Below are 26,179 nucleotides of genomic sequence, written 5' to 3'. Positions count from 1 at the left end.
ATTGGAGTCCATAGGGGCATGTCGCAGCTCCGCTTTAAAGCCGAAGGATTTACTTACAGTCGGTAATCACTTTTTCCTCTGAAGAAGAAGGTCGTGTATGTGTGTAGACCTTTGAAACGCGTTAGGACTTTTACATGTTATGTTTATCTTGCACTGAACTGGTTTTAAAATACAAATACTGTTCATGCCAATACCTGGTTTTATTCTATCAAGCTAATAAAATACCTCATATCCATTTGAGGTTGTCTAGTGTGAGTGTTATTCTATACAGAATTGTGCATATATATCCTTATTTAACGGGGTTGCACTATTACCATCTTTCTGTTTTTTTCCATCTCATTTATGTGAGTGAAAGTGTTGGAAGACAGGAAACAAGCCATAGGATACTTGCCACTACAAGGAAGGATTTTCTACTTACCTCACGCGACACTTACCTCATACAGATTGAGGTAAAGGAGAGTAAGTAGAACCCCTTGAGGGGACAGTGTGATCCGCCACCTTGGGATTTCCACCTTTTTCTCCTTTTTTGGTCACAACAGTATCACATATGGACTCTAACTGCATGCACACTCTTGTGGTTTTTCTTTGTTAAATTGCCTGTACTAACTGTATGTACTGCGATACTTTTTTGTCATCTGTGGTGTTCTACTAATATTAATATTATTTGCCATATTAATTTCTCTATATATTATACAGATAGCTGCAGGTGTTTTATATTAGCAACATTATTCTATATCAGCAACATAATTGTAAATATTACTACTGTTAACTCTGTGATAGCTTTATATGTATCTGGGTTTTTCCCCTAATATCAATTAGCAGTGCATTATTGTAACTCTTTGTACTGTATGTGTCTTATTATAGACTAGCTCCTTACACTAAGCGCCTCTATATTTTACCTTCTCTTGGATTTATATATATATATATATATATATATATATATATAGAGAGAGAGAGAGAGAGAGTATAAATAGTGTAAGCACCTCACACTGTACTTTATATACATTGTTATCAGGTACAAGCCTGTTTGCAATTATAAGAACCGGAGCATAAATTCTCTATTTATGTGTCATAATATATGCACTTGTGTGGAACCATTAATTGGTTATTACACAACTATAGTATATATCTGCAAGTTGATTTATTATATATAGATATATACACATTGAACATAAAAAGAGGTTTTCCACCCCTCCCCCCTGTTTTGCAAGTGATGGCTATTTGTGGGTACACTATATACTCCATTATACATGCAATATATAAAACATCAATAAATCACTGTTGCTGTTTGCTATTGCTATAGTAACCTGTATATATATCCATGTATTTATAATGTTTACTCTTTTTCTATATATATATATATGTTTCTTTGATATACTCCTTAAGTAGTATAGTAGTAAGAAATAAATGAATAATTTTTTGGAGGTTTTTAGATTTTCTCGCAACTGTATATTGCTTTATCCTTTGTGAGTACACCGTGGGGACTAAGATCCTTTTTAACACGGTTCATTCCATTCAATTATTCATCCATTTATTTATTTATTTATTTATTGTTGTTATTATTACTAAAATATTTTTATTATTTATTATTTCTAATTCTGTATAAATAATAATATTCTAGCAACTATTAACTAATTTCCCAGTAGCGAGCACATTTGAGTATATTGAGTCTTAATGTATGTAGTTACTAACTTATAAAATCACACACCCCTCCAACTGAGGGTACTGATTGGATAAATCAATGTCCAATGGTTACTGAGTATTGCTTTTAAATAATGTTACTGCAGGTGAATTGAATAGCTATGATTACGGCCACAGGCCGAAATATGTCAGCTATTCACTACTCACTGCTGTGTGTGTTATAATAGACTGTTTGCTTTGGACCTCCTGTGGTCTTTTTACCTTGTTGGCGAAAATAAAGAACCGTTTAATTTTTAACACTCCAGCCTATGATACTCTTTTTCTCCACTACAAGTATCCTTTTGACCAGGAATCATTAGGCTGGCAGTGCTTCCATACAGTTTCCTGGAGGACCATGAAGTGCCGTTTGTGATGCACCTGATTGGTTAAGAAGACATCAGGTGACTAGACACACCCCCGTAACGAAGGTCCGGGCCGAGTATCAACAAGTCGTATTGCAGAGGAGCGGAGAGCAGTATTGATCTGGAAAAAGTGTGGGCACTCCTGGATAGCACGCCATTCCCAACCAATCTTACCCCCTCGCTAAGGCAACAGGATCACGGCTCAGCCACACGGTAGCGGAGGTGCATGAAGGAGGACGTTTATGGGTGGTGGTGAGTTACAGCTTACAGCTGTTTTAGTTACGCTTTTGTGTTTCCCATACATTACTCCCACACCTTGAACATTACAATACAATATATTACCCATTACCGTGGCTGATGAAGCTTTTTGAAGATAATCTTTAATTTACTCATAGGGGTGTTGTCTAGTCTGCATTTCATGCTATACCCTGCTGCAGCATCATACAAGGATAAGAAGTGTTTAATCCTCTACCGCTGCATATTTATCCATTTTGTGCAGGATTTTGCCTTCTCTATCCCCTCATACATATATACATATATGTGTATGCCTCTTTAAGGAACTGGTTTTAGTGATGTATCGACCCACTTCAATTTTTTAGTTTAGTCATCAGTGTTGTTCTCTCTCTGTTACCTTATTATTTATTTATATATATATATATATATATATATATATATATATATATATATATATATATATATATACTTATCTGTTAAGTTAATAATAATTTAGCAAGAACAGAGATTAGACTGGTCTACGTGCTGAATACCACCTCTCAGTATGGGTTAAAAATCATTTTGTAACTATTACATATTTTATTGCAGTTTAATTTTAATTGTTATTTTTATTAAGTGTATTATAATGTTTATTGTTAGTAAGAGACTTGAAATACCAGTATTGTGGAGAAAAAAAAACAAGGAGATGTAATGCCTATCATATTTTATTTACTACTATGTTAATCTTGGTCGTGTGACGTTCAACAATTAATTGACTTGGAGAAACCTTTAACCAGTTAAATCTCACACATTACAGGGACAGTATACACCAATGTTTATTATATACTGCATGTAATATACACTACTATAAAGAATAATATGCACAGATACTGATCTAAAAATCCAGTATAAAACTGTTTCAAAACTTACTTAGAAGCTCCCAGTTTAGTTCGGTTGAAAAGTTTAGCTGGAACACCCACTGAAAGTGGTTCTAGCCCCCCCCCCCCCCCTCTTCCTCTACATATGAAAATACTCTTTACACAAACAGGAGCAAGCTGGAGAAGGTATACATCAGTATTCTCCTAAAATGTAATTAGGAGTCTGAAAATCAGGGCAATGTTTAAAAATAAGCAAAACTATATTGTGTTTGTATGTATTTTATCCTGAACCCTGGCTTATGCCAGGGATACTACATCTGCTGATAGAATGCCCCACATCCTTGTTTTTCTAGGTGGAGGGTTGCTAATATTGTAATGAGACATCTTGCTGTCTGGTATCTCTTATGTAACAATGAAAGCAGGTTGTGTTCCCCTTCTCCCTCAGCATGGCCGCTTATGAAGACTTATGTTTGATATACCAAGCTATGCATGGCCATACGAGGTAGCACTCTTTATTAAATATTGTGCAGCAACTTCTCCTTACTAATTTTTTTAACAGGAGTCCCTATCTCCCTACCAGTAGCCTCTTTTTTTCAACGAGCTTTCATATACGCTCCTACCTCCCTTCAGGTTCCTAACCTGTTAGCAAATTACAACATAGTACTTGAGGTTAGGAGACCGGTATTTGATTTGTACTAGCATAGCCTTAGCTTGTTTATAATATGTTATTATCTAGGTGTTCAAGACCTCCCAGTCTGCACACATAGATCTGCTGATATAGGGCAGCTTCTATTTTATATAGAAACGTACTAAGTAGTTAGTCCCTCTAAATGTCGCTAATTTATACAGTCAATTTTTACAGCTTTACCCATATCTAACTGCTGTTCTGATAAGAGAGGAGCCTCTTGCAGGTCTGTTGCATACTATTGCTCCCCAGGTTCCCCTGACCTAGTGTAATACACGACTTTTCTTGAATGTATATACTTACAACCTGCTACGTTCAATGACCTACTAAAACTATCTACATAAATAGCTCTCTAAAAATAGAAATATTAACATGGAGATTGGTGGCACTAAAATGAGCTAAGTTCAGCACTTCATAGATAATTTTCATACATATATGCAAATAACCCCTTTTTGTATATACTCATACATAAGATGTTGTTATGCTACTCTTATATGGATATTTATATAGGCAGAGATGATGTTATAATATATAGAAGTTGCACCCTTATCTATATGTTATGAGGGAGGTATTACTTCCTCACGCTCAATATTAGTAGTCAGCACTCCTATTTCTCCCTCAGCCGGCGAGGGAGTCGGAGGACAAATTGTAACAGTCAGAAGGGTTTTCCACTACCTATTTCTATCTCTATATATGTGATGACATGTGACGTGTTAGATATGTGCTGCCTACGGCCGAGACAGCGTATTAGTCTACTACCATCGCATGTAACCATATTATATACTGACTATACCTAACTACATTTATTTTAGATTTTGGGAGTTATTACACCTATAACAGCATTTACCTTCTTTTTGATACCCCCTACTTAGCTGCATTCCCTTTCATGAGGGACTCATATAAAGGTTATAGCATGTTATTTACGGGGATTGATCACCCTTATCTCCTTGTTCTAAGATATTTGCAGACATCTTAATCAAGGTACAACTCCATTTAAATTTCTGACGCCCTACGATTCTGTTCTAGTTAAGAATGAAAAAACCTGTATATGTGATATCACTAATTAGAGGCGGCTACAATCATATTATATCCCCTCACATTATTATCCCCTCCCCCCCAATATGCTAACATGAGCCCCACGGTGGGCTACATTCAACTTAGAACTTGATTGTTCCCCATATTTTTATTTTTACTTTTTATACAATGTTGTTCACATTTTGGCACAATGCCTCAAGTGATGCTTACCCACTGAAGGCCTTCCCCTACTAAGTGCTAATAGACCCAAGAGGGTCATAAACAGGAGCCCTACATTTGACCAGTTTGCGTGCGTGCGTGCGATAATTAACCAGCACAAGTGATCAGATCTCCTGTTAATTTTATAAATTTGCCCCAAATGCCCCCAAAATACAGTGTAGTGTATTTTATTAAAAAAATAAAGATAAAAGCATCTTTTTTTTTTAAATAAAATAACTGCACTAGGAAATATTTTGGGGCTAAAGTTGGTGGGAGTGAGATGTTAGAAAAGTATTTTTTTTTTTCCACAGTGCTATTTCTTTTGCTTACTGTTCCATCTTTGGATGCTTAACCTTAGGCCACAAGTGACTCTCTAGTCATTTTAATATGGCCCCACACATCTAGACTATTTGGGGCCTATTTATCATTGAGTCAATCTCAAGGCATTTGCTGGAGTCAATATGCTCGCCAGACATCGCTGCCGCAAATCTACATACGACGCCCTTATTTATTAAAAAGTCTGTCAAAAACACACGCATCAAGTACCGAGCGATGAGCATCAGACTGTTGATAAATAAGAGTCATCAATGTTGCGGATATTCTTTTTTTTCAACTTTATTTATACCATTTCATTACTGTCCATGAACAAGAACATTTCTCTAAAGCTAATCTTTTATTTTTCATCTGTTAATGTCCAAGAAATAGCTAGATTTATACCTGAACAAACAATAATATCTCATAGAAAGTTATTTTCTATGTATTTGTAATACCAAAAAACGATATATAATATTTCCACCAAAAATGTATATGTATTTGTATTTCTATAAATCATGATATGCCTATCTCATGGTTTTTTTGTTTTTGAAAATGATTATTAATGCAAGAATTTGTACATACCTGTATATCTTTGCACATACTTGTATATTTATATGTGTTTTTTTAAAAACAATTATTTTATTAATCCAGTTCACAGAACATAAGGGAGAAAATGACATACACCCCATGCCCATAAAACAGGTGACATGTTTATACAAGAACAATAGATAAATACATAAACCAAAGAAAAATAAGTGTAGACCACATGTCTTTCAAGAATTTGGCCATAATGAAATTCACAGAGATTATCCTGATTTCAGAGTTTCCCAAACCAATACAAAGTAATTCCTGTTTATCATATCCCTGTATCTATTGATAGTTATAAAAAAAACTATCATGCCTATGAACCGTACCAATATTTCTTTTATCCCCCCAAAAACATAAAGTAAACACACAACACACTGAAACAAAAAAACATAAAGTAAACACACAACAAACAGAAACACAAAAAAAAGAAAAGAAAAGAATTGTAACCATAAATGGATCACTCCATCCCTCTATAACATTACTTGCTGTAACACAGTCTTCAGATTACTGTGCTACTAATGAAGCGGGTATCCAAGAAAGGGGAAACCCTTTCTTGGATACCCGTTTTAGCTGGTGATATAAATGGTTTGGAGATAATAACTGTTTTTGAATCACCAATGTCTGTGCTTTGATCAGTGGTAGCCATTTGTCCAAGAATTCCTGCATCTTATTATCATTTAATGAATTAATGTTCTGTCTCTTGAATGTAATATGTTGTAGCAGGGTACTTATAAAACTAGAAAACCTAGGTGGAGATGTATCCTTCCACTTCTTCAATATCATGTATGACATTATCATTATCAGCATACAGTAGCTATGGTAGTAATTTGGTGTAATGATTGCCGAGTCCGACAAGACAAAAATATATCTACCATTAATCTTGAAATGATCAGAAAAAAGTTTGTTGTACCACAAATCTAATTTGGACCATAATTATAAATTTTGTGGACATTTCCAAAATATATGTAGAATATCTGCTTTATCTAGATGGCATTTAGAACAGTAAAAATCATTATTAGGAAATAATTTTGCCAATTTAGAGGGAGAGAAATAGACATTATGAATCAGTTTGACATGTGATTATTTCCAATCAATGGGAATTGTAAGCTTTTGTATTAACATACAACTGTGTCTAATATTTATAGAGTCTACTGCTGGAAAGTGCAATGCCCCAAAAGCTTGAATTTTATTTAAATATAGCTGACACTGTTTGGAAAGCAAAATATCATATAGTAATGATATAGAACATTTGCCTACAGAAAATTTCCTAATAGATAGATTGATTTCGGACCATCGACACAGTAGCTCGATTTTCCAACTTTTCAAAATAATAAAATGACGTATCTGAAAATATGCAAACAGATCATTCCTGGGTATTTGGAACATGTGAATAAGGTTATTTAAGGATAGTAAATTTCCGGTAGGAAAGAACAATCGATGAAGATATATCAACCCCTTTTGAGACCATGATTTAAAAACTGCTTGTTGAATTCTTGGTATAAATTCTGGATTCCCACATATTGGAAGAAGGGAAGAGCATTTAAAATCTATTCCCAGGTTGAAACAAATCTTTTGCCATGCAATAATAACATTATTAAAGGTAATTAAATTTGTTAGAATACTAGGGAGCTTCCCTATTGGACAATGCAAAATCGCCTTAAGAGAGAATGGTGAGATTATTTCTGTTTCAAGTTCAATATAGGGGAATTTACTTAGATTCGTTAGCCAGTCCATTGCGGTCCTTGCTAACGTTACAAAATTGTACAGTTTAATATCTGGAAACGCCAGACCAGCTTTTTTTTTGAGTAAATTGATATGCAGGCTTTTGATATGCAGGCTTTTTGCTTTTGCCATAAAAATTGTGAGTATATTAAATAGAATTTATTTATTTGCTGAAAATAAAAAGTGGTACATTTTGTAACAAATACAGAATTCGAGGATATATAATTGTTTTGATCAAGGTGATTCTGTCTGACAGAGAAATGGGTAGATCCATCCATTTTTTAAGATCTGAAATAGATTTACTAAAAACCTGCGGAAAATCTCATCTCATACCAGAATTTCGGATTTTGATGGAGTTGTATCCTCAAATATTTTATATAATCTATTGTTTTAAAATGATGATGTATATAGCTATCTGACTTCTTCATGATCCACATTAATTCACTTTTTCCCAGGTTGATCTTATAGCCTGAGATCGAGCTAAAGATAGTGAGCATATCTAATAATAAAAGTATAGATTTTTTTGAATTTTCCAAAAAAACTAGCAAGTCATCAGCATACAATAATATTTTAATCTTCTCAGTACCAATATTCAGCCCTATCAATTCAGACCGAAGTCATATAGTGAAGGATTCTATAGATATATTGAACAATAATGGAGAGAGGGGACATCCTTGATGGGTCCCATGACCTAATAAAATTCTAACTGAGGGGTTACCATTAATCAATAGATAGGAATAGGGATTTGTATATCATTTCTGAATAAAACCTGCAAAGCTACCGGTGAATCCAAACTGGAGTAATGAATCTAGCAGATGATTCCAAGAAATGGAATCAAAAGCTTTCTCTGCATCTAATCACAGCAGAGCCAGATCTGTGTCAAACAACTTCTTTTATTGGATTTTTTAGGTAATTGTTGGGGGATAGTATTCCAAAAATAATCCAAAATGACTTCCACCTTATGCAAATTTGAAGACATATTCCTTCCCTGTATAAAGCCAGTTTGGCCAGGATGTATTATTTTATACAGAAATTTGTTTAACCTGTTTGCTAAAATAGATGTGAGAATTTTATAATCAGCGTTTAAAACAGAGATCGGCCTATAGGGTGCTGGCTCTTCGGCATCCTTGCCTTTTTTATGAATAAGAGTAATATTAGCTGCAGAAAAATAGCTTGATATTGGCATATTGGTAATATAATACGCATTAAAGAGTTTAGTGAGTGTATATTTAATATCTTCTACTAAGATTTTATAAAACTCTGCTGGGAGCTAATCTGGGCCCGCCGCCTTATTCAGTTTGGATTCACCGATAGCCTCACATATCTCATCTACTGAGAATGGTTTATTGATAAATTCAAGATCATTTTCTTTAACCTTGGGAGGTGAAATTTTGGACCAGAAGTTTATTCTATTAGATAGATCTTCATTAACTTTTTTATACAAATTTTGATAAAATTTAAAGTATGCCTCTCTAAAATTTTTGTTATCAGTATATCTATGGCCCCCTTCCTTAATTACTGCTATATATTTTTTACTCTTCCTATTCTTCGTTATTTTAGCTAAATATTTAGCTGAGCAACCAATATACCCCTTATATCGATTATTAATTTTCTTATCTTCCTCAAAACACTTCCTTTCAGTTCTAGCGTAGCATTATTTATCCCAGTTAAACTTAGAGTTCTCCAATCTATATCCTGATAATGCATTCCTGAGCTGATTAGATAGCTGTAGTTCCCTAGCTTGCCGTTTTCTTTTCCAGTTACACATATATGCTTTTATCTTTCCCCTCAGAACCGCTTTTGCCATTTCCCAATATACTTCAATTTTATCATAATACCCTCTGTTATTGTGATGGAAATCTTTCCATTGACCGGACAACCAAGTATTAAATTAAGTATTCTCTAATATAAAACGTGGAAACGTAAAAAAATTATTTGCGCAATTTTCAGCTTTTATAAATTGAAATTTGATGGAAATTATTGAATGACCCGAGACCAATATATCATGAATTTTGGGTTCTGAATCTAATAAGATAAGCTGCTCTGAGACAAGAATATAATAAATTCTGGAAAAATTAACTATGGGTTTTTGACAGACATGTATATTCATAACAATCTGGCGGCTAGATTTAGAGTTCTGCGGCCAAAGGGGTGCGTTAGCTACGCATGCTTTTTTTCCCTGCACCTTTTAAATACCGCTGGTATTTAGAGTTCACAGAATGGCTGCGTTAGGCACCAAAAAGGGAGCGTATAACATATTTACCGCCACTGCCACTCTCGATACCAGCGGTGCTTACGGACGCGGCCAGCTTCAAAAACGTGCTCGTGCATGATTCCCCCATAGGAAACAATGGGACAGTTTGAGCTGAAAAAAAACCTAACACCTGCAAAAAAGCAGCGTTCAGCTCCTAACGCAGCCCCATTGTTTCCTATGGGGAAACAGTTTCTAAGTCTGCACCTAACACCCTAACATGTACCCCGAGTCTAAACACCCCTAACCTTACACTTATTAACCCCTAATCTGCCACCCCCACTATCACTGACCCCTGCATATTATTATTAACCCCTAATCTGCCGCTCCGTACACTGCCGCAACTTACATTATACCTATGTACTCCTAATCTGCTGCCCATAACACCGCCAACCCCTATATTATATTTATTAACCCCTAATCTGCCGCCCCCAATGTCGCCGACACCTACCTACAATTATTAACCCCTAATCCGCCTCACTCCCACCTCAATAACCCTATAATAAATAGTATTAACCCCTAATCTGCCCTCCCTAACATCACAACACCTAACTTCAAGTATTAACCCCTAATCTGCCGGCCGGACCTCACCGCTACTATAATAAATGTATTAACCCCTAAAGCTAAGTCTAACCCTAATCCTAACACCCCCCTAAATTAAATATAATTTAAATCTAACGAAATAAATTAACTCTTATTAAATAAATTATTCCTATTTAAAGCTAAATACTTACCTGTAAAATAAACCCTAATATAGCTACAATATAAATTATAATTATATTGTAGCTATTTTAGGATTAATATTTATTTTACAGGCAACTTTGTAATTATTTTACCAGGTACAATAGCTATTAAATAGTTAAGAACTATTTAATAGCTACCTAGTTAAAATAATTACAAAATTACCTGGAAAATAAATCCTAACCTAAGTTACAATTAAACGTAACACTACACTAGCAATAAATTAATTAAATAAAATACCTACAATTATCTACAATTAAACCTAACACTACACTATCAATAAATTAATTAAATACAATGCCTACAAATAAATACAATTAAATAAACTAACTAAAGTACAAAAAATAAAAAAGAACTAAGTTACAAAAAATAAAAAAAATATTTACAAACATTAGAAAAATATTACAACAATTTTAAACTAATTACACCTACTCTAAGCCCCCTAATAAAATAACAAAGCCCCCCAAAATAAAAAAATGCCCTACCCTATTCTAAAATTAAAATAGAAAAGCTCTTTTACCTTACCAGCCCTTAAAAGGGCCCTTTGCGGGGCATGCCCCAAAGAATTCAGCTCTTTTGCCTGTAAAAAAAAACATACAATACCCCCCCAACATTACAACCCACCACCCGCATACTGCTAATCTAACCCAAACCCCCCTTAAATAAACCTAACACTAAGCCCCTGAATATCTTCCTACCTTCTTCACCATGCCAGATATCACCGATCGCTCCAGGCTCCGAATTCTTCATCCAAGCCCAAGCGGGGGCTGGAGATACATCATCCGGCTTGAAGTCTTCTATCAAGCGGCGGCTGAAGAGGTCCAGAAGAGGCGCCAAAGTCTTCATCCTATCCGGGCAGAAGAGTAGATCTGGACCGGCAACCATCTTCTTCCAATCTTCTTCCAAGCGGTGACAATCGGCTCCATCTTGAAGACCTCCAGCACGGATCCATCCTCTTCTTGCGACGTCCTAAGTCCGAATGAAGGTTCCATTAAATGACGTCATCCAAGATGGCGTCCCTTGAATTCCGATTGGCTGATATTGTAGCTATATTAGGGTTTATTTTACAGGTAAGTATTTAGCTTTAAATATGAATAATTTATTTAATAAGAGTTAATTTATTTCGTTAGATTTAAATTATATTTAACTTAGGGGGGTGTTAGGGTTAGACTTAGCTTTAGGGGTTAATACATTTATTATAGTAGCGGTGTGGTCCGGTCGGCAGATTAGGGGTTAATAATTGTAGGTAGGTGGAGGCGACGTTGGGGGCTGCAGATTAGGGGTTAATAAATATAATATAGGGGTCGGCTGTGTTAGGGGCAGCAGATTAGGGGTACATAGGTATAATGTAGGTTGCGGCGGTGTATGGAGCGGCAGATTAGGGGTTAAAAAAATATGCAGGTGTCAGCGATAGCAGGGGCGGCAGATTAGGGGTTAATAAATATTATGTAGGTGTCGGCGGTATTAGGGGCAGCAGATTAGGGATACATAGGGATAACGTAGGTGGCGGCGGTGTGCGGTCAGCAGATTAGAGGTTAAAAAATTATAATAGAGTGGCGGCGATGTGGGGGGACCTCGGTTTAGGCGTACATAGGTAGTATATGGGTGTTAGTGTACTTTAGAGCACTGTAGTTAAGAGCTTTATGAACCGGCGTTAGCCCATAAAGTTCTTAACTCCTGTTTTTTTTCTGCGGCTGGAGTTTTGTCATTAGATTTCTAACGCTCTCTTCAGCCACGACTCTAAATACCGGCGTTAGAAAGATCCCATTGAAAAGATAGGATACGCAATTGACGTAAGGGGATCTGCGGTATGGAAAAGTTGCGACTGCAAAGTGAGCGTTAGACCCTTTCCTGACTGACTCTAAATACCAGCGGTAGCCCAAAACCAGCGTTAGGAGCCTCTAACGCTGGTTTTGATGGCTAACACCAAACTCTAAATCTAGCCGTGGGTTTTTAATTCACCAGATATCATTAAGTTTTAGGGCTGTACAGAAATTTTTAAAATACAGGGCAATTTTTTCGTTCTTAACCTTCTCTTTAGTTGAGGATCTGTATAACTTAGGACATAGTGTCATGTTGAAATCGCCAGCAAGAATTCGTTTTTCACAAGCAGCTGAGTATAACTTACTTTTAATTGTGTCCCAAAACTGCGGGGAAAATGCATTTGGCCCGTATATATTACCTATCATATATTGTATCCCACCAATTATTAGGTGAACAAATATGTATCTAATATTCGGATCCTGCTCCACTTTTAAAACTTGATATTCCAATTTTTTGTGTATTAAAATTGCAACACCACAGTTCCTTTTAGTTGAAGCTGTGGCCAATACTTCCCCCACCCATCGAGTCCTTAACTTGCTTAATTCAGTCTCCTTAAGGTGCATTTCCTGAATCATGGTAATGTCGGGGGCATGTCTACCCAGCTGTGCTATTATTTGCTTGCGTTTTATTGGCGAAGAAATTCCCCCGACATTCCATGACAGGATATTCAGCTGTGTACCCATTTAAAGGTACTCTGGATACTTAAATGATGCATAGAGAGATAGAGTGACAAAACAAGACAAAACAAAACAAAAAATAATAAAAAATAAAGACACAGAACTCATAACATACCCCTACCAAGTGAATATCCTATGTTAACTGACCTTTGGTCACTCAGGTAGCAAAAAAGTACAAATTTTATTGACCCTATTTTCCATAAGGATGAACCTTGGTTCATTAAATAGATGATTTAAATAGCGGACAGCAATTCCTGCACTTCTTGGACATTGTTTAATATGTTCATTTTTCCATTAACATCCACCCATAGTTTAGCTGGATATAACATTCTAACTTTACAGCCTTTTTCGGTAAATTGAGAGAAATAGGGGGAAATATTTTTTCCTTTTTATTCGAGTTTCGTTAGAGAAATCTTTGAACATCAATATTTTATGATTGTTTACAGTTAGTGTACCAAGTTCCCTATAGTGTGTTTCAGCGGTTCTATCTTGTCTTGATAATTCAAAATAAATATAATATATTAAAATAAATAAATATAAGTGTTCTGTTATACCCTGTATCCTCCAGTTTAGATCTTATATTACCCACCCTATGAGCTCTCTCTATTTTTAACGGAAGTTTTCCACAGGTATACCAAGAGCTTGTGGTAGTGTTAGTGAGGTAAATTTGATTAAATCTGAGTAATTCATATTTTCTGGAAGGCCTACAATACGTACATTGTTACGTCGCAACCTATCCTCAAGGTCTTCAAGTCTAGTATTGATCGACTGAATATACCTTCCCTGTTTCTTGATTAAATTATTCTGGTTGCTAACCTGATCCTCCAATTCAAAAATTCTGCTTCTGTCACCCTTATCACAAATTGCCTAATTTTGTTGGATAGTATTGATACTTCAGAGGTGATAGAACCCAGCTCTTTCTTAATTGCCTCCAATTGGGGAGTGAAAAAAGCAGAGAACTGAATTATAAGGTGGGAGGAATCAGTGATCTGAGGCTGAATTTCAGAGGAAGACTCAATGCTAAGATCAGCACTTTTAGGTTTCCTATCCTTAACTTTAGCCGGCATTATTGGTGAATGTGTTTTTACCTGTGACATAAATGTATCCATACACTTATACTTGTGTGGTAGCTTCTAAATATCAGCTACCATTTATATGTGTTATGTCAGAAATCTTTTTCAAACATATTTACATGTCCCTAAATTCATTTTTTTGTTCTAAAAAATGTTATCTTTCATATCTCTGTGTTTATTTACACCACTATATGTATATATTGTAAATGAATTATTATTCTGAGCATGAATAACTGCAAATATAACATGTATTTAGAAACTCCATTAAAATTGTATACTCTTTCTAAATCAAACAATATTATTGCTCCAAATTTGGTGCAAAGTATTGCTCCAAATTTGGTGCAAAGTATTGTTCCAAATCTGGTGCACTAGTAGATATAGTGATACAAATAAAATAAATACATAACTACTTATGGATTATGTTACATCTTTGTCTCTCATTACAAAGCAAGGGGACAATATTATTGCTCCAAATTTGGTAAGAAATATTGCTCTAAACTTGGTGCAAAGTATTGCTCCAAACTTGGTGCACTGGTAGATATAGAGATAAAAATGAAATAAATACATAAAATAATATAGCTAACTTCCTTTTTTTTTATATAAATCTATTTGCACCATGTTTAAGGCATGTAATACAAGTCCCACTCAACACTTTTCACACCAAATTTGATGCAATACTCCTAGTGTACTTATTTGCAAATGGTTATTTTAAGAGCTGGGCCAGTTTTCTCTCTGCACCTGTGTAACCCCCTCCTGATTGCAGTCTAGTTTTAAACACCACCCCTACACAGGTGTTATAAAATGGGCTGGCATATAAGATGACATTTCTTAATGGAAATGAAATTCAAGAGAAGGATGAAAAACACTGAAAATAGCATGAGAGTAAAGAGGTGATTTTAATTTTGACTGTATCTGAATCATGACAGTTATTGTTAGGTAAACTATCCCTTTGAGCTATCATTTTAAGATTTTATTGAATCAAACATCATTCATCATCTAATTTTAAAATCATTGTCTAAAGTATTACACTGGGTGTCCTTATGTCATCATCATCATCAATGTTTAACTTAAATGCTAATTTCACATATACATTACTTTCAAAGTATAATACACAATGTAACAAATGGCACTTATAAGTTCTGATGAGTGATCAATGCACAATACACAAGTATCGAGCAATTTGATTCGTTTGTGATAATCAAAAAAAGGAAGGGAGTTAGCTATATTATGTTATGTATTTATTTCAATTTTATCTCTATATCTACTAACGCACCAAGTTTGGAACAATACTTCGCACCAAGTTTGGAGCAATATTTTGCACCAAATTTGGAGCAATTATAATATCCCCTTGCTTTGTAATGAGAGACAAATATGTAACATAATCCATAAGTAGTAATGTATTTATTTTGTATCCCTGTATCTACTAGTGCACCAAATTTGGAGCCATACTTCGCACCAAATTTGGAGCAATACTTCACACCAAATTTGGAGCAATAATATTGTTTGATTTAGAAAAAGTATACAATTTTAATAAAGTTTCTAATTTACATTTATTATCTAATATGCTTCATTGTCTTGCAGCATCGAACCTTTCTGTGTTTTCAGACTCCCATTGATTTCTATGGCATTCGCAGCCTCAAGGGTGGCGGTTTGAACGATTGGTATGCTGCATCGGAATTGACACAAGCATACCTGTTTAATGTTTGATAAATTGGGAAGAGGGTCAAATAGAGTCAAATGTGAATTTGAAACATCTGGAATGACGCAAGTATCGATCTGCATCGGATTGAGATTGCGGGAGCGTATATTGCTTTACATGTTTCAACATTTGACTATCACATTGAATTTGACGTAGGATTCCAGTGTATTATCAGTTGAAACTTTGATAAATCTACCCCTTTGTGTTGATGTTCACAAGAACTGCTTGTCACCCTAGGTGGCTTACAGATATCCCACTGCTGTGTGATGTTATAATGAAATATTTTATTATGATTCATACTGTTCATCCATGTAACTGATGTCTTAAAGGGACATTAAACCCAACATTTTTCTTTTCATAATTCAGATAGAGAATACAATTTTTTATTTTTTTTTTATTTTTTTTATTGTTTCAAAAGAGCTTTATTGAATCATAATCAGTTATTAACACTTGGCTCTGGTTACAATGTGAGCCTTGAACATCCAAGAATGACTTTTTACATTTGATACAGTATAACATATGGATAATGATATTCCAAGTTGTTGTTCGTTGTAAAACTCCAAACCAAGTCTATTAAGCACCTTCAGCCTAGTCCAATAGAGATTAAATTAGCCACTTTTGGGCTGTAGAAGTGCAGAAAGTTCACTTGGATGGCTGGTGTATATGTAATAGCCCATTTAGAGACATATCTTGTCCATCTATTATCCATGTTCCAATGCAACACATTATCTATCAAAGTTTTAACAATTCAAACCATGAGAGGTGGGTAAGGTTAGGATCATAGGGCAAGGGGAGAAGGAGTGGGAACGCAGCATGTTATCCCAGAGGTACTTGATGCTACGGCTATGGCTAGTTTGTAGTTCTTATGTTTTCCAATGCATCGTCATGTATTCGTGTGTCTCCAATTTGCCTACTTTGAGGAAGTGGTACCTTTCCAGGAGGAGCAGTTCGTCTACCTTGTTTTTCACGTAGTGATACATGGAACCTCTGTGGACTTCCACCTTTGTGGAATTAGTACTTTGGCGCTGTTGAGCATAATAAACAACAATTTTTGTTTTACGTCATCTTTAAGGTTTGGTATTTTGTGGAAAAGCAACAGTTCCGGGCCTCCTGCCATGTTTGTGTTTAGTGTTTTGTTAATATGTGCAAACACCTCCACCCAAAATGTTTCCATCCTCTCACACCCCCACCATACATGTAGCATGTCTGCCAGCTCTCCACACCCCCTCCAACAGTGGTTATTTGCCTGTCTATACATTTTTTGTAATCTTACCTTTGTTAAATACCATCTGGATAGAAATTTGAAGTTTGTTTCTTGCATTCTAGCTGAGACAGATGCTTTTTTATGGTTTCGAAATATCCGGAACCAATCTTTATTTGTGAGTGCTATACCTAGTTCTCTAGTCCATTTGTGGCAATAGGACGGCAGTTGTTCCGCTACCGGGTTTGACATTATCCTATACAGGGATGATATGGTGTGTCGGGGGTGATTCCTAGATGTGCACAGCATCTCAAAATGCGTTAGCTGTCTCATTAGGTTCTCTTTTGATTTATGTGTGTGCATATAATGAGATACTCGCGCGTGTATGAACCATGTCTGAGGGTTGTCGCCTAAGAGTCTAGCTAATTCTGTTGGCTGTATCAGTTTACCCCCAGAAATTATGTTTTTAAAGGAGATTTCCCTCAGTTGTATTGGATCACTGGATTCAGTGGTAACCCGTGAGATGAAAGGGAGGTCAGAATTTCCCACAATTGGTGTCAGCGGTGCTGGTCGTGTTGTGATGTGCGTACTTGTGTTTATGAGTGCATCCCATCTCTGGAACAGCTCTTTCAGAAGAGGGTACTTGTGGATTATGTCTGGTCTTTGTTTGGCCTGAAGCCATGCAATTCCACCCACATTAGTTACTTGTAATATTTCCCTATCCAATCTAATCCATTGTTTATTAACAGAGTTGTGGCTCCAATCCACAACCCTTTGCATTAGCACTGCTGTCCTATACAATCTTATGTCAGGAAGGCCCAGACCCCCTCTCTCTTTTGACATGTATAGGGTGTTTCTAGGGACTCTAGGTTTGATCCCTTTCCAAATGAATTTTTCTATTTTGCCTTGCAACTGGTTTAGGAAGTCTTTGGGTAAGGGGATGGGTAATGCTTGTAGTATGTATAGGATGCGAGGCAAAATGTTCATTTTTACCGCTTGTATCCTACCTATCCACAAGAGTGTTTTATTTTTCCATTCCGAGAGGTCATTTGTTATATCTTTTAGTAGAGGGAGGTAGTTTTTAGCAAACAAGTCTTGAAAGTGTTGAGTTATATGAATGCCTAAGTATTTTATTTGTTTGGATTGCATCCGGAGCTGACAGGTGGACTGTAATTTACATATAATATGTGGTGGAGTATTAACATTAAGTAGTTCACATTTAGTCAAATTGAGGTGGAAGTTTGATACCTCGCCATATTCTTCAAATGTTCTGAGTAGGGCCGGTAGAGACTGATCTATTTTAGTCAGTGTTAGCATGACATAGTCAGCATACATTGCGAGTTTGTACTCACTCTCTTTAGTCAGTACGCCAGTAATGTCAGGGTGTGATCTAATTTGGCAAGCCAGTACCTCAATAGTGATGGCAAATAATATTGGAGAGAGGGGACAACCCTGACTCGTACCGTTTCTAATTTTGAAGGGGTCTGATAGAACCGCATTAGTTCTAACTCTAGCTGATGGGTCAGAGTAAAGGGAGAAAACTCTTTCTATAAATCCATTGCCTATTCCCATTCTTTGCAGGGTGGACGGAGAAAGTTACCACCCTGTCAAAGGCCTTTTCTGCGTCTGTAGAAATAAGAACCATGGCCTGCTGTGTGTTGCGTGCTAGGGTTGTTAGTTGCAGAACCTTGAGGGTATTATCCCTCGCCTCCCTTCCAGGTTTAAAGCCTACTCGATCTGGTGATATTAAGTGCGTGAGTAGGGGGTTTAACCTATTTGCTAGGACTCTGGCAAAGACCTTTATGTCCATATTTAGTAGTGAGATCGGGCGAAAGTTTTCGGGTATGTTTGGGATTTTGCCTGGTTTAGGCAGCATAACGATGTGAGCCTCCAGCATAGATGCCGGGAAGCTGCCCGAGTCTGTGATAAATTCAAAGAGTGTTAGCAGTTTTGGTGCTAGAATTTGAGCGTACTTTTTATAATACTTGGCTCCAAACCCATCGGGTCCAGGGCTTTTCCCTGATGGTAGTGACTTAATTGCGGATTGTATTTCTCTAACACTGAGGAGAGAATCCAATTTATCCATTTGATCTCTATCCAACTTTGGTAAGTTTACTTCTGCCAGGTATTTTGCTATGGCTTGACTTTTGGTGTCTGGGGTCCCTTTACAACCAGCGCTTGTCTTTAAGTTATATAGGGAAGAAAAATATGAGCGGAACTCCTCCGCTATGGATAAGCTATCTCGTTTGACTTGGCCAGATTTGTTTTGTATGTGGTGGATATGTGATTTGAGTCGCTTGCGTCTCAGTGCTCTGGCCAACAATTTTCCCGCCCTGTCTCCCTGTTCGTAATATTTTTTATTCAGTTTAAGTGCTCTTTTCTGCTGTTCTTGTTGTAAATATGTATTAAGTTCTAGACGTGCTTGAGAAAGACGTGTCGAGAGGGCAGCGTCATCTGGGTTTTGTTTGTGTTCCTCTTCTAATTCATGTAAGGTCCTAAGTGCGATCTCATATTTTATTCTATGCTGTTTGAGAAGATTCGCTTTGTGTTTTAGAAATTCTCCTCTGAGGACGCATTTGTGCGCCTACCAGATGTTGGACCATGTCGTATCCGGTGTATCATTAATCTGAAAGTATTCTAGCAAGGTTTTCTCTATGTCTTGTTGAACCAATGGGTGGTCTAATAGGCTGTCGTCTAACCTCCATATGTAGGGAGTAACCGGACAGTCCGGCCACTCCACTTGGCAGGTGACTGGGGCATGGTCCGACCATGTGGTTGGATGTATGCATGTGCGTTTAACAAGTGTAAGCCCTATAGAGTCAGTGAGAATGTAGTCAATTCTTGAGTATGTTTTATGTGGGTTGGAGTAAAATGTGTAGTCTCTGACAGTTGGGTGAAAGGTGCGCCATACATCATGTAAAGCTAGTGCATTGATTTGACTATTGATATTTTTGATGTCCCTTTTTGGAATGCTTGTGGTTTTCCCTGACGTGTCCAATTCTGGGTTAAGTGGAACATTGAAGTCACCACCTACAAACGTCACCCCCCTAGTATTGTCCAAGATTCTCCCCGAGAGGGAGCGCAGGAAAGCCAGTTGCTGCTTATTGGGAAAATATACATTAATTATCGTGATAGGCCGTCCATAGAGCATTCCCGTCAGTATGAGTACCCTCCTCTCAGTGTCCCTCTCAATATTTGCAACTTCTAATGGTACATTATTTTTTATTAGTATGCCTACCCCACATTTTTTAGTTGGGCCTGAGGAGAAGTATGAAGTAGAATAAAAGTGGTTGTGCCATTTTGGCTCTGAGCCTTTTTTGAAGTGCATCTCTTGCAACAGAATGATGTCTCCTTTTAGTCTGTGTAAGTCATGAAGAATTATTGACCTTTTTTGGGGTATGTTAAGTCCTTTGACATTCACTGAAATTAAGTTTACAGTATGAATTTTTGTAGTCTTGTACACGTTTGTTTCGTACGTTTGGTGATTGGTGCGCTATCAACCGGAGGCAAAGGGATAGTGATGGGTGCAGCAATATGTTGAGTATAAAAACTATTTTAATGAAAATACAAACTATATACATATAATAAAAGGTTAATACATACAGTTCATGGATCCATGAAAGAAATAACATACATTAAAAACCATATAAATTGTAGATAAAAACAGTGGTAAGTACAATGTAGATGAAGATAAAGCTGCACTGGATAATAGTAAAACCAGAGGTTATCATCCTATAGTATCCTCCTATGTATGAAGTCCGGTGGAAATAGTGTGAGTGTCAGTGAAGCATAGAAAAAATGGTACTGTACAACAATGTAGAAAAAATATAAAAATATATAAAAAATGTGTATATCAATCAATCCAAACAATAATAGAATGTCAATCAATCCAAAAAATAGTTACTCTTTTATATCAATCCAACACAATAAATGGTGAAAACATGTGAATGCAAAAATTTGTGAATTCCAAAAAATAGTCAAACAATAGTCACCCAGATCCTATAGGATCAAATAGTGGTCACAGATATCCAAGAGTGTTGTTGTGTAGTAAAGGTGTGAAGATGGAGGAAATGCTGAGCCCACCAAAAGTGAACCAAATGTTCAGATGTCGATATGAACCAACAAAGAAATGATGTCCACCTAAAATGTCAAAAACAAATATAGTGCAGATAACTCCAGATAAGTATTACATAGATGGAATAGAGCTTACCAATATCAGTCGACGCGTTTCGGCCTTATTCTAGGCCTTTAATTTGTATGGGGATTATGTGCCCTTATAAAGGGTATCTTAACCAATAGTAGTCTGAGAAATTTTGCGCCAAAATTAGGCTCCACCCACTTCCTGTTTCTGGTGTCTGATGGGTGTGGGCAATATTTCCTAGTATGTTCCTATTAAGATGTCTGATGGGTATGGGCAATCTTTTTACCAAATATGTGCGATATTAGGAAAATCTTCAGGGAAAATGTATATGTTATATAGAATAAAATAGGTATAGTGTGTTTAAAAACAGTGTTTAAAACAGGTTTTCCAGTTAATACTATAGCTTCAGGAGCATAGTATCACTTCCGGTGGTGACAAACTATGATGTCATATCCTGTTCATGAGATATCTCAGTTATTTTCCAGTATCGGCTAGCTAAATCAGTGTGCTACTAGAAGCACCCCAGGAAAGATGTTTGTGATATATACAACAAATATAAAGTTTATGATATATACAACAAATATAAAGTTTACAAACATGTTGCTGCAAAACGTAATCTAATATCACTTCCGGTGATAACCAGCTGTGACATTATTTACGTATCTTGAGGTGTCTTAGTCACTTCCGGTTCCGGCAAAATGTAATGCTCTTTCCGGTAAGAAACAACTTCCGTTGTCTAGACATTGTCTGGGGATTGAGATGAACCTTATGTGTGTTGATGAATAAAACCTAATGGCTTAGGAGGTCATCAGGGTAACAGCGTATCCGGATTACCTTAAGAAGAGTTACTTCCGGTCGCGGCAAAATAATAGCGGTTCATGTTACTTCCGGTTAGGGCAACATAATAGAGATCCCGGATTACCTCAAAAGGGGACTCTAAATCAGTAATTAGAAAAACATCGGTCCGCTCAAAAGAGTATTCAAAGTAATAAAGACATAAATCAACCAATATTACTATTTTATAATATGGTATTATAGTTTGTAATAAATATGTAAATATGTAAATATATGTAAATTCTGGGATCGTAAAAGGGATAACGTCATTTCCAGTTCCGGAAATAAACATATTTCTAACTGTACTTGGAAAATTTCTAAGATGGTGGAATAATTACTATGATATATTGACAGCATATTTAGGGACCATAAAAGATGATAGAAAATTGTTAATCAATTAGTATGTATGTAGATCTCAATAATATTTGTTTTAATCAGAACAATAATACAGGTGTTTGATGATTATTAAATTCAAACAGTGGAACCAACATTTATATAAATAGTATGAAATTAGCTCAGCCAGAAGTCACAAAGGAGGTATTCTTGATAATATGTCCCATATAGTGTAAATATGGGCTGGTATAGCCCAGGCTATGACGTCACTGCCAGTGGGATGTCTAATCAGACAATGCTAATACATTTTCAGGTAGCTAGTGATTACAGAAAAAATTACAGATAAAAATTACAGAAAAAATTGCAGAAAAAATTATTATGATGACATCTGATATAGTGTCAAACCTAAATTTGAACTATATGACTTAAGAGGGAACTGTGTCAGTCCTTGGCTACGTTTATGGCTCGTGACATCACGCCAAAAATTGCCAACTCTATTGATGGTTAGTAAATCGAGGTATTGTCAACCCGCTAGGGTGATAGAATATGTGTCAGGGGAGGCTCAGACTAGTTGATATTAATATTTGTATATAAGTGGAAACTCCAAAGAGGATGTTGTTGTGGTATTGGAAAGGGCTATTATAAAGGTGATCATATATATGTTATATTATAATACTCTGTACCCATACGGGTATAAACCTTTGCTATAGTAAAGTTCAAACTATGGATCCATATATGTCTATGGTGAACTAACCCTTTATGATACAAAGGTTAAAAGGGGGTTATTTTCTGAATAGGAACATACTAGGAAATATTGCCCACACCCATCAGACACCAGAAACAGGAAGTGGGCGGAACCTATTTTTGGCGCAAAATTTCTCAGACTACTATTGGTTAAGATACCCTTTATAAGGGCACATAATCCCCATACAAATCAGTCTTGATAAAGGCCTAGATTAAGGCCGAAACGCATCAACTGATATTGGTAAGCTCTATTCCATTTATGTAATACTAATCTGGAGTTATCTGCACTATATTTGTTTTTGACATTTTAGGTGGACATTGTTTCTTTGTTGGTTCATATCGACATCTGAACATTTTGTTCACTTTTGGTGGGCCCAGCATTTCCTCCATCTTCACACCTTTACTACACAACAACACTCTTGGATATCTGCGACCACTATTTGATCCTACAGGATCTGGGTGACTATTGTTTGACTATTTTTTGGAATTCACAAATTTTTGCATTCACATGTTTTCACCATTTATTGTGTTGGATTGATATAAAAGAGTAACTATTTTTTGGATTGATTGACATTCTATTATTGTTTGGATTGATTGATATACACATTTTTTATATATTTTTATATTTTTTCTACATTGTTGTATATCACCGACTTTTCAGCACCATTTTTTCTATGCTTCACTGACTATTTCCACCGGACTTCATACATAGGAGGATACTATAGGACGATAACCTCTGGTTTTACTACTATCCATTGCAGCTTTATCTTCATCTACATTGTACTTACCACTGTTTTTATCTACATTTTATATGGTTTTTAATGTATGTTATTTCTTTCATGGATCCATGAACTGTATGTATTAACCTTTTATTATATGTATATAGTTTGTATTTTCATTAAAATAGTTTTTATACTCAACATATTGCTGCACCCATCACTATCCCTTTGCCTCCGGTTGGTAGGCGCTTGAGGGATCCCCATTTTTTAGCTGATTTCTATTGGTGGTTACTAGGTATCACCCCCCTCAAGCCCATAGGGAACAGAGTAAGCGCTTATCCACATCCCATTACTTCTACGATTGGTGCGCTATTGTCAGAAAAGTCTTATCTGATATTTAGTAGGGCAGCTATTCTAGTCGATTGCGTTTCTTAGGTAATGTCTAATGTCTTGCTGAAAGTGTCAGACAGTAGATTATTATTAAATATTGTAGGTATAAGGTAGGAAGGAAAGGTAAGGTAAGTAGGCGGGATAGGTTTCACTTTTGAGCTAAAATGCAAGGAATACAATACAAATACTGGAACAATCTGTTAATCAAAAACAATGTTAACAACAAACGGTCAATGACTCTGAGGTCTATGAACAATTTGTGAGAGAAAGGGCCCTTGCCCCCAGGGCTTTTGTATAAAGTGGCTGCTGGGGTCTGTACCTGGAGCTCTGTTATGCTTAGTGAAAAGACTATTAGGAAAGTATATCTTTATTTAGTTTTAGCCTTTAAGTTGTCTTATTAGCCTATATAGTATACGGGCCCCAGAGACCATGATCCAGCATGGTGTCTAATTGCCCCATGACAGGCTCATGGGCTTCGATAATCTTTTAAATTCAGGGTACAGTATTTTATACACAAATGCCCCTTTCAAACGAGGGGTAAGCATTGTTAGACAAAAACCATGTATATGAACATAAAGGTGTTATGATGTATACCTGTGAAAAACCGCATTTGTAAAATATAACAATAACACGGAAATTTCTACAATTAGATTCTGTATACTCATCTGTCTTGTCGCTGGAACCTTGGTCAAAGACTATGTGGGCCTTAGGGTACCCTTTTGCTTAAGTCCTTGGGGTGAGTCTCTAAGTCTTATTTATCTGTTGGAAGGGTTATGCTTGAGCTTGGATTGTCCGTTATCTTTTGTGCTGCCGGGCCTCTGTTCTTTTGATGTTGCAAAGGTTCTGCTGGTGTCTGTATCTGTATCTGCAGTATTTCGCAAAAAGATGTCAGGTCCTCTATCGAGCGGAGTGTGGCGGACTTGTCTCCTCTGGTAGCTGTGATGCTCACAGGGAATCCCCATCTATAGGGGATCTTCTGCGCTCTGAGTACAGTTGTCACAAACTGTAGGTCCCTTCTTTTCTGCAAAGTGACAGGACTCAAGTCTGTAAAAATTTGAATACTAATGCCTGCATGAGTGAGCTGGTGTTTCTGTCGTGAGTGTCTTAAAATTTCTTCTTTGTCCTGGTAGTTGAGTATTTTTACTATGATGTCCCGTGGAGGAGCTTTAGCAGGTGGTTTAGCACTTAGTGCTCTATGGGCACGTTCTATGACTATATCAGGGGCATCATTTATACCTTTGACAGTCCTGAAGAGGTCTTGCAGTATCTGGGGATTGCAGTGGATTGAATGCTTTCTGGCACTCCTCTTATACGTAGATTATTTCTGTGTCCCCGGTTATCCAAGTCTTCCACTCTCTCCATCAAGTTATTTATTGTTTCTTCTTGGTCGTAGGAGAATTTGGATAGATGTTGTATGTCTTGCGTGGCAATGTTGTGCTCTTCTTCCAAAGTTGACAATTTGCGTTCTACTTTTTTAATATCCTTTTTCATTTCAGTAAGCATATCTTTCATGTCCGCCATGGCGGTTTTGATATCCTCTTTTGTCGCCAAGTGTTGTAGATCTGCTCTGGTGATTTCATGCGATAGATTGTCGGACTGCATCTCCATTTCTTGCGGTGTTGTGGCAGATCTTTCTGATATTTCAGTATTCTTGTTTACGGTGTTTTCCATAGGCTGCAAGTATTGGCTATTTTTTTTTTGCTTTGGCAGGTGTGTCCAGCTTTGGGTGTTTTTTAGCTGGCATATCCATACATTTTTTATCTTGATATTGTTTAGGCCAGGCTTATTGTGTTATATCAGTCGACCTCGGCTCCTGTCAATCTTATATGAGCTTGAAACAATGGAGGCGTTTGGGAATGTCTATTTATTGGTTTAT

Source organism: Bombina bombina, chromosome 3 (assembly GCF_027579735.1).
Source record: "Bombina bombina isolate aBomBom1 chromosome 3, aBomBom1.pri, whole genome shotgun sequence".
Taxonomy (NCBI): domain Eukaryota; kingdom Metazoa; phylum Chordata; class Amphibia; order Anura; family Bombinatoridae; genus Bombina; species Bombina bombina.
The sequence above is the reverse complement of the archived record's forward strand: the minus strand, read 5'-3'. Positions refer to the sequence as shown.